Raw genomic sequence first — 14,300 nt, 5'->3', positions numbered from 1 at the left:
TTTATTAATGTGATGTATGACATTGATTGATTTGCGGATGTTGAACCAGCCCTGCATCCCAGGAATGAATCCCACTTGATCATGGTGAATAATTCTTTTTATATGCTGTTGAATTCGATTTGCTAGTATATTACTGAGAATTTTTGCATCCATATTCATCAGGGATATTGGCCTGTAGTTCTTTTTTTACTGGGTCTCCATCTGGTTTAGGAATCAAAGTAATACTGGCTTCATAGAATGAGTCTGGAAGTTTTCCTTCCCTTTCTATTTTTTGGAATAGCTTGAGAAGGATAGGTATGTATCTCCCTTTTGGATTGTTACCTTTATGATGATATAGTGTCCTTTGTTGTCTCTTGTACAATCTTTGTTTTAAAGTCTATTTTGTCCAATATAAGTTTTGCTACCCTGGCCTTTATTTCACTTCTGTTTGCAAGATAAGTTCTTCTCTACCTCTTCAATTTAATTTTTTTAATGTTTATTTATTTTTGAGAGAGAGACAGAGACAGAGAGAGAGACAGAGTGTGAGTGAGAGAGGGGCAGAGAGAGAGGGAGACACAGAATCTGAAGCAGGCTCCAGGTTCTGGGCTGTCCACACAGAGACCGATGTGGGGCTTGAACTCATGGACTGTGAGATCATGACCTGAGCAAAAGTCAGATGCTTAATCGACTGAACTCCCCTCTACCTCTTCACATTTAATCTTCATGTGTCTTTAGGTCTGAAATGAGCATCTTATAGGCAGCCTATCAATGGGTCTTTCCTTGTTTTTTAATTCATTCTGTTACTCTGTGCCTTTTGATTGGAGCATTTATTCTATTTACATTCCAAGTATTGCTAGGTATGTACTTATTGCCATTTTGTTACTTGTTTTATGGTTGTGTTTGTAGATCTTCTCTGTTCCTCTCTTGCTCCTTCTCTCATGGTTTGCTGGTTTGTTCAGTGATAGAGTTGGATTTCTTTCCCTTAATTTTTGGATATATATTACCAGTTTTTTATTTGTGGTTACCATTATGTTTATTGACAGCATATTATGCATATATCAGTCTGCATTAAGTTAATTGTTGCTTAAGCTTGAACTCATTCTAAAAGCATTAAGTTTTAGTCCTCACTACCCCACATATATTTTAGGTATATCATGTCCTAATTTACATCCTTTTATTTTGTGAACCCCTTGACTGATTTTTACAGATATACTAATTTTATCTTTTACTTATTACATTTCTTAATCCTGCTTAAGGTTTTTCCTTTCCACTCAAAGAGTTTCCGTTAACAGACCTTTTAAAGCTGGTATAGTGATCATGAACTCCTTTAATTTTTGTTTGTATGGAAACTTTTTATCTGTCCTATTCTGAATGATAGAATTTCTGTATACAGTATTCTTGGATGCAGGGTTTTTTGTTTTTGTTTTTGGGTCCCCCCAGTACTTTAAATATATCATACCACTCCCTTCTGGCCTGAAAAATGTGATAGCTAATGGGGTTTCCCTTGTATGTATTTTATCTTGCTGCTTTAAAATATGTGTGCGTGCGTGTATTTATATATATTGAGAAAAGGAGTGTGAGCAGAAGAAGAGCAGAATAGGGCAGAGAGAGAGAGTGAGGTGGGGCAGGGAGAGAGAAAATCCCAAGCAGGCTCCATGTTCAGCACGGAGCCCAATGCAGGGCTTGATCTGATGACCATGAGACCATGGCCTGAAATTCAGATCTGGATGCTTAACCAACTAAGCCACCCAGGCAGCCCTCTCTTGCTGCTTTTAAAATTCCTTTTTTATCACTATTTCTTACCATTATACTTATTGTGTCTTGGTATGGACCTCCTTGGGTTGATTTGTTGGGGGCTCTCTGGGCCTCCTGGACCTGGATGTCTGTTTCCTTCTGCAGATTTGGGAAGTTTTCAAGTATTCCTTTTCAGGTAAGTTTTCTTTCCCCCTTTCTTCTTTCATGGTTCCTGTAATGTGAATGTTATTAGGCTTGATGCTATCACTGAGTTCCCTAAATCTATTCATTTTATTAGTCTTTTTTCTTTGTCTTGTTCAGCTTGATTGCTTTCCATTATGCTGTATTCCAGGTTGCTAATCCATTCTTCTGCTTCCTCTAGTCTATTATTTATTTCCTCTACTGTATTTTAAATTTCAGTTACTGAGTTCCTCGTCTAGGATTTGTTATTTTTTTTTATGTTTCTCTTTATCATTTTAGGGTCTGAGACCCTCCATTCTTTTCTCAAGTCTAATGAGTAACTATGTTTCATTAGCTTTCATGCTGTGATTTTGTCTTGTTCTTTCATTGGGACATATTTCTCTGTCTCCTCATTATGTCTCCCTGTGCCTGTCTACATGTTGGGAAAGTTAGCTGTGTCTCCTGCTCTTGAAACTAATGGCCTTATAAGAGGTACTGTGGTGCACTGCAGTGTAACAGCCCCTGTTCACTAGAACCTGGCACTTCAGAGACATCTATGTGTGTTGGGTGGTGCCCTACTATTGTGGCTGAGCTTCCTTCAGTCTGGTTTCCTTCATTCCTGTCATCTGCAATGGCCCTCTTTGCCTGTTGTGGGCAGGTTTGGTCCTTGGGTTGTTCATGGACTAGTCTGGGTCCACCTTGATCTTGAGTTGGATCACACCAGGCATTTGCAAGCTGTGGTCTTATGGAACTTCAGGGCACTCTCCTTGTATTATACTCAAAGAAGCTTTCATTGGTGGGTGGGGCCAGTAATCAGAATAGGTGTCTGCCCCAGTCCATTGCTAGGACCACAAACTGGTACATGTGGTTTTCTTCCCCTCTCCCCTGGGCAGGAGTCACTTTGAGATCCTGCTGACCTCTGTCAGGGCTGCTTGCAAACTGCAACTCTTGTGTAACTGCTCTGGATGGACTGCTGCTGCAAGTGTGTTGGAGGGGGTGGTTCCACAGGAGAATTCAGGGGTGGGGCATGCAGTGTTAGCAAGGGGTTACACTGGTCTTGTCTGGAAGGAGGCTTGCATACACTTCAGAAAACTTCTGAGGATGTGTTTAATGGGGCAGGTCTATAGGAGAATATGTGGATGGGCATGCCTTTAGCAAGCTAGGTGGAAAGGTCTGTGCTGGTTCCTGAAGGTATTCCTGTGTCTAGGAAGGGAAGCGGGGGTGGTGCAGAAGAGGGAAGTGGTACCTACCAGCTCTTCTGCTCTTGGAGAAGTCTCCCAAAGATCCCTGCCCTTCCAGAACATGCTCTGAGTTTAGTAAACATATCTCATCTCCTTATACCCCAAGTGTTTTTCAAACTGCTTCATCTATTCTGTATCTCAACAGGGCTGTTTGTTATGCTGTCTCTTTAAGGGTGGGATCTCAGTTTCTTATTGTCCTCTGGCACTCTCAGAGCCAAGCCTGACGATTTTTAGGGTTCCAAGTGTTAAGCCCCATTGATTATAAGAAATTGTGAAGTTAAGCCTCTCTGGTTTTCAAAGCCTAGTGTTAAGAGGATTCATCTTCTCAGCGCGCCTGAGTGGCTCAGTCGGTTAAGCGTCCAACTTCGGCTCAGGTCATGATCTCACGGTCCGTGAGTTCGAGCCCCGCGTCAGGCTCTGTGCTGACAGCTCAGAGCCTGGAGCCTGTTTCAGATCCTGTGTCTCCCTCTCTCTGACCCTCCCCCGTTCATGCTCTCTCTCTCTCTCTCTCAAAAATAAATAAACATTAAAAAAAATAAAAAAAGAGGATTCATCTTCTCAATACAGGTCCCTTCATGCTTTGGATGCTTGCTATGAGGTTATCTCCTCTCCCTCCACAACAGCAGCATCCCTCCCTCCCTTGAAAAGTTCTGTGGGTCATTTTGGTTCCTGACTGTGTCTCTGCCCTTCCTGCCTTCTTTGATGTGGCCTATTCTGTACATTTAGCTGTGGAGAGTCTGTTTTTACCAGTCTTCAGGTTGTTTTCTCAGTTATTTACATTGATGTGGGTGTTACCTAGTTGTATCTGTGGGACACAGTGAGCCAAGGATCCTCCTACTCTGTCATCATCCCCTGAAGATAACATTTAATGTAACATTTTTATGTAAAAAACTACCAAGGAGAATTAAATCAAATTTTCCTCATCTGTATTATTCTGAAATTTCTATTAAATTTTCTAAACTGGGGTGCCTGGATGGCTCAGTTTGTTTAGCGTCTGACTCTTGATTTAGGCTCAAGCCATGATCTCACAGTCATGAGATTGAGCCCCACATACTGCTCCAGGCTGGGCATCGAGCCCACTTAATAATCTCTCATCCCTCTCCTTCTGCCCCACCCCCATTTGTTCTCTCTCTCACATTTGTTTTTCTTTTTTTAAAAAATTTATTTTGAAAGTGGCAGAGATAGCACAAGTCAGGGAGCGGCAGAGAGACAGGGAGACAGAGAATCCCAAGCACTAACAGTGCGGAGCCCAATGTGGGGCTCAATCTCACAAAACCATGAGATCGTGATCTGAGCTGAAACCAAAAGTTGAACATTTAACTAACTGAACCACCAAGGAGCCCCCAAAAAATTTTTCTAAACTTGTGTTTTTGATAACAACTGAGGTAAAAAATGTTAAGAACTGAGATTTATCCAGCTAGGAATGTTCAGATATATAAGATTTACCCAGAATCCCATGTCTAGTTGTAGAATGAGTATCTTCTCAATTGACAAATGAAATACTTGTATGGAATATTTTCATATTTTCATGAAATATAAATATGCACTTACTTGGAAAAATAAAATTCCCTAGATACTTGGAAATCATTTGGCTCATATGCTAAAACTTCTTAGCAAATTCTAAGGAGCAAATTGATATGTGGCTAGGAAGAAGAAAGAAAAAAATATTGACATGATTCAAAATCATAGGTTGGAGGATATGGTCTCTGTAACACCATAAAACATCCATAATGTTTCTCAAACTCAAAATCAGATAAAAAAACAAACTGGGACTTAGATAAGTAGAGACTTTATTCAAATGCATTATTGCAAGGGAAGGATCTACAGATGGTCCCTGAATTATGATGGTCTAACACAATTCTTCTACTTTACAGTAGCAGAAGGTGATATACAGTCAATTGGAAACTGTATTCAGATTTTAAATGTCGATATTTCCTTGGGCTAGGGATAAGCAGCAAGATAGTCTTTCCTGATTCTGGGCAGTGGCAGTGAGCCACAGCTCACACTTAGCCATACAAACACGAGGGTAAACAACCAATACACTTACAACCATTCTATACCCATATAGCCATCTGTTTTTCACTTTCAGCACAGCATTCTTTAAATTACATGAGATACTCAAGGGTTCATTAAAAGTAGTTTCTGTGTTAAATTATTTTTCCCAAGTATAGGCTAATATAAGGTTTCTGAGCATGTTCAAGCTAGGCTACGCTAAGCTGTGATGTTTGGTAGGATACGTGGAAAAAAATGCTTTTTGGAATTACAATATTTTCAGTTGATGATGGCTTTTTAGGAGATACTCCTTCATAAGTTGAGAAGGATGTTTTATGTGTACTATAATAGGGGGAGAGAGACTGACCATAAGGAGAATGCTCTAATCATGAAAATACAAGCCTCTCAAAAATTAGGCAGAAAGGGGCTTTTCACTTATCAATATTCAGTGACAGTTTTTTTTTTCTTTTTAATTTTGAAAATGAAACTATGGCCTAGTTTCTCAGTGCAATCAATTTGGTAGAAGGTAAATATAGACAAAAGGCTGCAGAATTATAGTATTAAGTGGCACTGAGAAATTTGCAGAAATCTTGGACAGGACTATAGGATTTCTGTGGTTTATGTAATTAGTGTAGATTCCATTTAAATCCATCTCTATCTATAACCACTACCTATTTACTGGTTACTATTTTACAAAATCTTCTTTTGCTAATATTCTAAGATTTACTTTTCCATGCCTTTATATCAACTGGAATGAGTTGATGAATGAGGTCTGAGCTATATTGGTTTGGTAGAGGTATATTTATTTCAGGGGTATAATGTAAGCTAAACTGTAATCATCCATTAGAAATAAGTCCATATATAAAAGTCCAAAGCTATAAAAAAACTACAAAGCAACATGCTATGTTATTTAAAAACATGAAGTTAAATACCAAAAGGAAAGTAAACAAAAAGCAGATGATACTACTTAAAATGAGTTGACTTGAAGAAGCAAAAATTACAGTGGGATTGGTATGGCAATGGCCATCATTTTAGGTTTTTATTTTATTTTATTTTAAAAAATATGTGGACATATATTACCTGAAAATAATATAAGTAAATGAATTTAAGAGTAACTTAACTCACTAAACTTTTACCCTAATAATTCCTAAGAAGTAATTGTTTTTTCTTGGTGTCATTTTAACCATATTTCTTAGTTGTCTTTTGACGAGTATTGGATGGGGAGTATGAGGAATGAGGGCATGGAAGAATGAGTTCTTAAAACTCAAACAAATTCTCATGGAACTTTATTTTGGTTGAGATATCTTACGTAGAAGTTTATAAAAGTCAATAGGTTTATAGATTTGTTTTTTAACCTTCAAAATGCAAATAACAGTGGAAGTGTACTTTGCAAGGTGTTAAGAGAATAAATTATTAGTGATAAATCTGGCACTCAATATTTTTACACATTTGTACTTCCCTTGATTCTCTCCAGACTTCAGTTCTTGATTTTAAGAGCTTCAAATTTCACAGAAATGACATCCAAGGGAAGGAAGGAAGGAAGAAAAAAAAAGAAAAAGGTGGGATGTTTATGTCAAAATCAGTGTAATCTTAAAACAAAAACATATTTAGATCTTCCCAGTGGCTGCTTTGCTTGTGATAGGATCCTCTCCATTTCAAGTCAGCTCAAGCCATTCATGAATGAGTTCTCTGCAGTAGTAAGTGCTTTCTCCTGTTAACCAGCTGTGGCTACCCACTGACTTCTGCTTTATAAAAATGGTTTAAGTTTGAGATAAAACATACAATTAGAAGTTCCTATGCACACAGTATTTTTATTCACTACATGGACTTTCTACAAAATTACACACTAACTTGCATCTTTTCTGGGTTCAAGAAAATATAAACATATGGGGGTTGATTACTAATAGTGGTAATTAATTAGCTGTATATATTACTTTCTTTGCAGATTTTCATGTAACTCACAACTGGAAATTCAAACCTGCAAATCCATTAAGCTTAACAGAATTTTAAGTATTGCTGATTTTCCCCTAGCTGTTCCTTTGCAAGAAATAGACAATATACAACACAAGCATAAATCCAATTTATTTCTATCAGAATCTTGACTTCTGGAGTTGTTTTTGTTAACTTTATGTCAGTATTTCCATTTAGAATTCTCTCTTAAGGTACTTGCTATTTGGACATAATTTTCATTTGGAGAAAAATGGTTTTAAATTAAATGTGCTTCATAATTCAGATAATTGTCAGCAATTCTATGATTTATACTGAAGATTTCCATGAATGTAGATGATTTCTAATGTACTATTTGAGGAAAAAATGCTGCATTTAACAGAGTTATCCCTTTTTGGGCTCTGACTGCTTTGAGAGGAAATTAAGTAAAAATGCCCTAAATATTTACTAAAAATGAAGTCACAATATAGTATAAATGCTCCCAACACTTTGGAAGTAATAGAACACCAGAAATTTTGAAATAGATTAAAGTAAATTTTAAAATATGCTCTAGAGTTCAGGGCATAGGCAGGGAACAGTGACTCTTGGAAGTTCAAAAGCCTGTGTGTTTGTGGCTCCTATTCAGACATATCACTAGGGTTATGTCTTGCCTTCCCAGGTAGGGGAGATTGGTTGATTTTAACAGACCATCCTGAATATCCCATCCATGCGAGAATTTATGCCAGTTTGTGTTCACACCCTAGGGTATATTGCCCAGAGCCAGGCCGGTATTTCTGAAAAGTTTGCACTGCAATAAGGTTATACTTCTTGTGTGTTCCATGTAAAAATAATCAAAAAAGAAATGACAACAACAAAACCAAACCAGTGTCATCTACGTAAACATGGCTGGTCATGATAACACAAATGTTTGTTGAACCTTATTGATAGGGTTGTTCCATCAAAATTAACACAGTTGGTTTGACAGCTTCTGGTTTGAGCCATATCCATCAGGAAGCCAAACAAAACTAAAACATTAATATTTGCTACTTACTTATATGGAATATTTAGGTAAAGGGTTTAAGGAAAAAGTGGTGTTTAATGAATCTTAATCATTTTAGTAAATTAATTATTGGCTCTAACATCCAAATAGCTGAATTGCTCATTATTCAAATATTCCCTGCTGCCAAGCTTCAGCTTATTCTATCTTCCTTCACAACTCAACAGAATGGAATCCAACCCTCCGTTTGAGCATTCACTATATCCTATATCATGCCATTTATTGTTTGATAATGTTTATTGTCTAAATGACATTTTGTTGAACTTTGTGCACAGTCATGTCTTTCTCTAGAGCTTGATTGCTGTATAACCCAAAGTCAGCAATGAAGGGCTTAAGATCTTTTCTATTAATATCCCCACAAGCAATAAATATAATACCTTTGAGATATTATTTTGTGATGACTGCTAGGGGAATTTTGATAGAAGAAAAAAGGGAAAGTAATACAGACAAAATCTGTTTACTTACTTTGATGTTTGCCTTCCTGTCTGTTTTTCCAACTCATCACAGTTTAAGCTCCTCATTGTATCTCCTGCTCTAAAATACTAAATGTATCATGCCTCTTCTTGCTTAAAACCCTTCAAAATTAACCCTTTGACCTAGAATAAATTTGAATTTATGAGTAGCTATCCATTCACCTGACTCAAATATTGTAATTAAAGCAAAGCCCAGTCCAAATTATGCCATAAATACAAATATGTATCAGAAAAAGTTATTAGAAAACAGTCACTAGTCGTTCAAGAACGCATGCACTAAACTCCCTGTCTCCTTTTATGCATTCTTACCTCTTGTATGAAAAGTTCTATCAGGGTAAATGTGGCAACATCCTGTGGGTTGATTTCGATAGCCTTCTAGTTGGCATAAGGCAAAGGATCCCCTCACACCAGTAGCAAGATGCAGTGCTGATTACAAGCTATGATTTCACTGGTAAAAAGTCCCATCTGATATTTATCATACCTATAGGGCAAAGTTTCACAAATTGACAGAGATATGGCTAACTGAGTAGATTATAGCATTACCTCTAAAGTTTGACCTTTCTGAAATAATGCCAGTTGACTACCTCTGTGTTGTAGATTTTCTCTAATTTATTACCTTGGAGTTAAAGCTTGAATTAACTAGGAAAACATAATATTATACATTCTAGGCTGAAGTATCTAAAATTATAGATATCTTAAATGTTTATTTTCTGTATTATTAAATTTTATTCATAAAACCATTACATGATTTTCATTTAAAACTCCAAAAGAAAGAAAAGTATAAATTCAAAAGAAAAGTCCTTCTCTTTTAAAATCCCTTAAAAAAAGATCTTTACTATTAATTCCTAGAAGTGGAAGACTAGGTTTCAAAGCCTAGACAATGAACAGTTGGAGGAAAAGATAAGTTTTCCACAATAGGAACATTGTGTAAGGCACAAGAATTTAGGTGCTTTGGGAGACAAAAGAACATAGAGAAGAGGGAAATTACTACTTATATATTTAGAACAAGGGCTGAAAAGCAATAGGCATCTGGCTGTAATAGAAAATAAAAATCAGCCAGGATCGTTAGATTTAATTTCAAAATCTGTTTTTCAATTATATGGATATGTTTTGGTACTATCAGCATTGTCATGTTAACTAAAGATGGCCATGAAGACATAAAATTTATTATAAAATATTCTTGCTAATAATTTGGACAAGTTTTAGTACTATGAATATGAGCTAATATTATAAAATAATTATTAGAAAAAATAAATTTAAAAATACATATTGCATAATTCTCAGGGAAAATATATGTAGCAATAGGTCTTGGAATTTAATTACTGTGCTTCACTTGTACTGGCTCAATAAGAATAAATTTACCATCTTTTCCAAGAATCTATTATTATGAAAAATACAATGTATAGGGCCATAAAGTGTTCCTATATACCTACATTGACTATCTTTGTCCATATATTGCTTTGTTGAATTTTTTTTTTTTTTGACTTAAGAATCCTTCATGTTTTGTGTATTTTTTTTCTTTTTCCATTATGGTAAGTGTACACTTCAATCCTCATCACCTATTTTACCCATCCCCCATCTACCTTCTCTCTGGTAACCATCAGTTTTTTTCTCTCTATAATTAAAAATCTGTTTCTTGGTTTGTCTCCTCTGTCATATTTTTCCTTTGCTCATTTGTTTTGTTTCTTAAATTCCACATGACTGAGATCATATGGTATTTGTCTTTCTTTGAATGACTTATTTCACTTAGCATAATACTCTCCACCTCTATCCATGTTGTTGTAAATGGTAAGATTTCATTATTTTTAAGGCTGAGTAATATTCCATTGTGTGTGTATATATATCTATATACATATACACGTATACCATTCATCAATCCATGGACTCTTGGGCTGCTTCCATAGTTTGACTATTGTAAATAATGCTGCAGTAAACATAGGGCTGCATATTTCCCTTTGAAATAATGTTTTTGTATTCTTTAGGCAAATAACCAGTAGTATGATTACTAGATTTCAGAGTAATCCTGTTTTTTTTTTAATGTTTATTTATTTTTGAGAGAGAGAGAGAGACAGCATGAGCAGGGGAAGGGCAGAGAGAGAAGGAGACAGAATTCTAAGTGGGCTCTAGGCTCTGAGCTGTCAGCACAGAACCTGATGGAGGGCTTGAACCCACAAACTATAAGATCATGACGTGATCCGAAGTCAGATGTTTGACTGAGCCACCCAGGAGCCCCCAGAATAGTTCTATTTTTAATTTTTTGAGAAACCTCCATAGTATTTTCCACAGTGGCTGCACCAGTTTTCATTCCCACCTATAGTGCACGAGGGTTTATTTTTCTCTACATCCTCACCAACACTTGTTGTTTCTTGTGTTTTTGATTTTAGCCATTCTGATAGATGTGAAGTGATATCTTATTGTGGTTTTGATTTGCATGTCCCTGATGATGACTGATACTGAGCATCTTTTCATGTGTCTGTTGGCTATTTATTCTTTTGAGAAATGTCTGTTCATGTCTTCTGCCAATTTTCAATGATTACTGTTTTTTGGGTGTTGAGTTGTATCAGTTATTTATGTTTATTTTGGATACTGTTTATCAGATATATCATTTGCAAATATCTTCTCCCACTCATTAGGTTGCCTTTTAGTTTTGTTCATTGTTTCTTAAACCATGCAGAAACTTTTTATATTGTAGCCCCAATAGTTTATTTTGCTTTTATTTGCCTCAGAAGACATATCTACAAAAATGTTGCTCAGGCTGATGGCAGAGAAATTACTACTTATGTTTTCTTGTTGAATCTTTAATGGCTTCAAGTCTAACATTTAGGTCTTTAATCCATTTTGAGTTAACTTTTGTGTGTGGTGAAAGAAAATGGTCCAGTTTCGTTCTTTTGACTGTAGCTGTCCAGTTTTCAAGAGTATTTGTTGAAGAGACTGTCATCTTCCAATTGGATATTCATTCCTGCTTTGTTGAAGATTAATTTACCATATAGTTGCGGTTTTATTTCTGGGTTCTCTATTATTCCATTCATCTATATGTCTATTTTTAAGCCAGTACTCTACTGTTTTAATCGCTACTGTTTTGTAATATAACTTGGATTCTGGAATTGTGCTACTGTCAGTTTTATATTTCTTTTTCAAGATTGTTTTGGCTATTTCAGGTATTTTTTTGGCTTCATACAAGTTTTAGGATTATTTGTTCTAGTTCTCTGAAAAATACTATTAGTATTTTGATAGGGATTGCATTAAATCTGTAGATTGTTCGGGCACCTGGGAGGCTCAGTTGGTTAAGCATCCAACTTCAGCTCAGGTCATGATCTCCTGGTTTGTGACTTCAAGCCCCGCCTTGGGCTCTGTGCTGACACCTCAGAGCCTGGAGCCTGCTTAGGATTCTATGTCTCCCTCTCTCTTGGTGCCACCCTGTTGGCTCTCTGTCTCTCTCTCTCACTAATTAAAAATTTAAGAAAATAATTCTGTAGATTGCTTTGGCTGCTATAGGCATTTTGACAATAATCATTTTCCTAATCCATGAGCATGGGTTGTCTATTTCTTTTTGTTATCTTTACTTTCTTTCATCAATTTATTACAGTTTACAAAGTACAGGTCTTTCATGTCTTTGGTTAAGTTTATTGCTAGATATCCTATTGTATTTGGTGAAATTGTAAATGGGATTGTTTTATTAATTTCTCTTTCTGCTGCTTCATTATTAGTGTATGGTAATGCAATAGATTTCTATACATTGATTTTGTATCCTGTGACTTTCCCAAATTAAATTTCAGTTCTAGTAGTTTTTTGATGAAATCTTTAGGGTTTTCCACATAAAGTATCACGTCATCTGAAAATAGTGAAAGTTCTAACTTCTTACTAATTTGGATGCTTTCTGTTTCTTTATGTTGTTCAATTGCAATGCCTAGGACTTCCATTACCATGTTGAATAAAAGTGGTAAGAGTGGACATCCTTGTCTTATTCCTGACCTTCGGGGGAAAAGCTCTCATTTTTTTCACCATTGAGTATCATGTTGGGTGTTTTTTTTTTTTTTTTTAAGTATAAAGACTTTATTATGTTGAGGTATGTTCACTATATACCTACTTTGCAGAAGGTTTTTATCATGAATGGATGTTGTACTTTGTCAAATGCTTTTCTTGCATCTATTGAAATAATATGATTTTATCCTTTCTTTTATTGATGTGACATATTATGTTGGTTGATAATATTGAAACACCCTTGTGTTTAAAAATATTGAAACACCCTTATGTCCCAAGAATACATCCCACTTGATTGAAGTGAATTATTTTTAATGCATTATTGGATTTGGTTTGCTAGTATTTTGTTAAAGATTTTTACATTTATATTCATTTGAGATATTTCCCTTATGTCTTGATCTGATTTTGGTATCAGAGTGATACTGGCCTCATAGAGTGAATTTCGAGGTTTCTCTTACTCCTCTATTTTTAGGAATAGTCTGAGAAGAATAGACATTAACTCTTTTGTAAATGTTTGATAGGAATTACCTGTGAATCTGTCTGGTTCTAGACTTCTCTGTTTTTTGAGAATTTTTTGATTACTGATTCAACTTCATTGCTGGCAATTTGTCTTTTCAGGTTTTATATTTCTTGCTGCTTTACTTTTGATAGGTTATACATTTCTAGGAATTTGCCCTTTTCTTCTAGTTGTCCATTATGTTGACATATAGGTTTTCATAATATTTTGTTACAATTATTTATATTTCTATAGTGTTTATTTAACCTCTTTCTTTAGTGATTTTACTTGATCTCTCTTTTTTATTTTTTAAATATTTTTCTTGAGTCTGGCAAGAAATTTATCAATTTGGTTGTTTCAAAGAACCAGCTCCCAGTTTCATTGATGTGTTCTAATGTTTGTTTGCTTTTTTTTGGTCTGTTTTTGGTATTGGTTGTTGTTTTTTTTTTTGTTTGTTTGTTTGTTTGTTTTGCTTTGCTTTGTAGTTTCTTTTTATTTAAGTTTATTTATATTGAGAGACAGTGTGTGTGCAAGTGGGGAAGGGGAAGAGAGAGAGAGGGAAAGAGAATCCCAAGACTTGATGTGGGGCTCAAAACCACAAACCATGAGATCACAACCTGAGGGAAAGTTAGATGCTTACCTGACTGAACCACCCAGGTACCCTTGTTTTATAGTTTCTATATCATTTATTCCTGCTCTGTTTATTTTTTCCTTCTTTTTGTCTGTTTGGGTTTTGTTTGTTCTTCTTTTTCTAGTTCCTTTAGGTGTAAAGTTAGATTGTTTGACCTTGTCTTCTTGAGGTAGGCCTGCATTGCTATCAACTTCCCTCTTAGAACAACTTTTGCAGCATCCCAAAGATATTGGACCATTGTGCATTTTCACTTGTTTCGTTGTCGTTGTCTATTTCATCTTTGATTTCTTGGTTCACCCATTTTTTTAGTAGCATGTCATTTAACCTCCATGTATTTGTGCTCTTTTGAGTTTTCTTGTGGTTGATTTCTAGTTTCATAGAGTTGTGTTATGGTCAGAAAAGATGCATAGTGTGACTTTTTTTTAAATTTGTTGAGACTTAGTTTGTAGCCTAATATGTGATGTGTTACAGAGAAGGGGAAAAGGTTCCACGTGCACTTGAAAAGAATGTATATTCTGCTGTTTTAGCATGGAATATTCTGAATGTGTTAAATCCAACAGATCTAGTGTGTCATTCAAAGCCACTCTTGTTGATTTCCTGATTGGATAAC

The 14,300-nt window shown here is 35.7% G+C and overlaps 1 long non-coding RNA gene across 1 annotated transcript in view; it reads right to left on the bottom strand.

The window, feature by feature from the left end:
• Positions 1–1,589: 1,589 nt before the first annotated feature.
• LOC113601293 (uncharacterized) overlaps positions 1,590–14,300 on the bottom strand; it is a 39,460-nt gene continuing 26,749 nt past the window's right edge. Inside the window, exons 5-6 of the long non-coding RNA XR_008299389.1 lie at positions 8,892–9,063; positions 1,590–6,623 (exon numbers count right to left, since the gene is read on the bottom strand). This is a non-coding gene — a long non-coding RNA (uncharacterized LOC113601293). The remainder of the gene's footprint in view (positions 6,624–8,891; positions 9,064–14,300) is intronic.

Source organism: Acinonyx jubatus, chromosome B3, assembly GCF_027475565.1.
Source record: "Acinonyx jubatus isolate Ajub_Pintada_27869175 chromosome B3, VMU_Ajub_asm_v1.0, whole genome shotgun sequence".
Taxonomy (NCBI): Eukaryota; Metazoa; Chordata; class Mammalia; order Carnivora; family Felidae; genus Acinonyx; species Acinonyx jubatus.
Note: the sequence above shows the minus strand (reverse complement) of the source record. Positions and strands in the feature narration are given on the sequence as shown.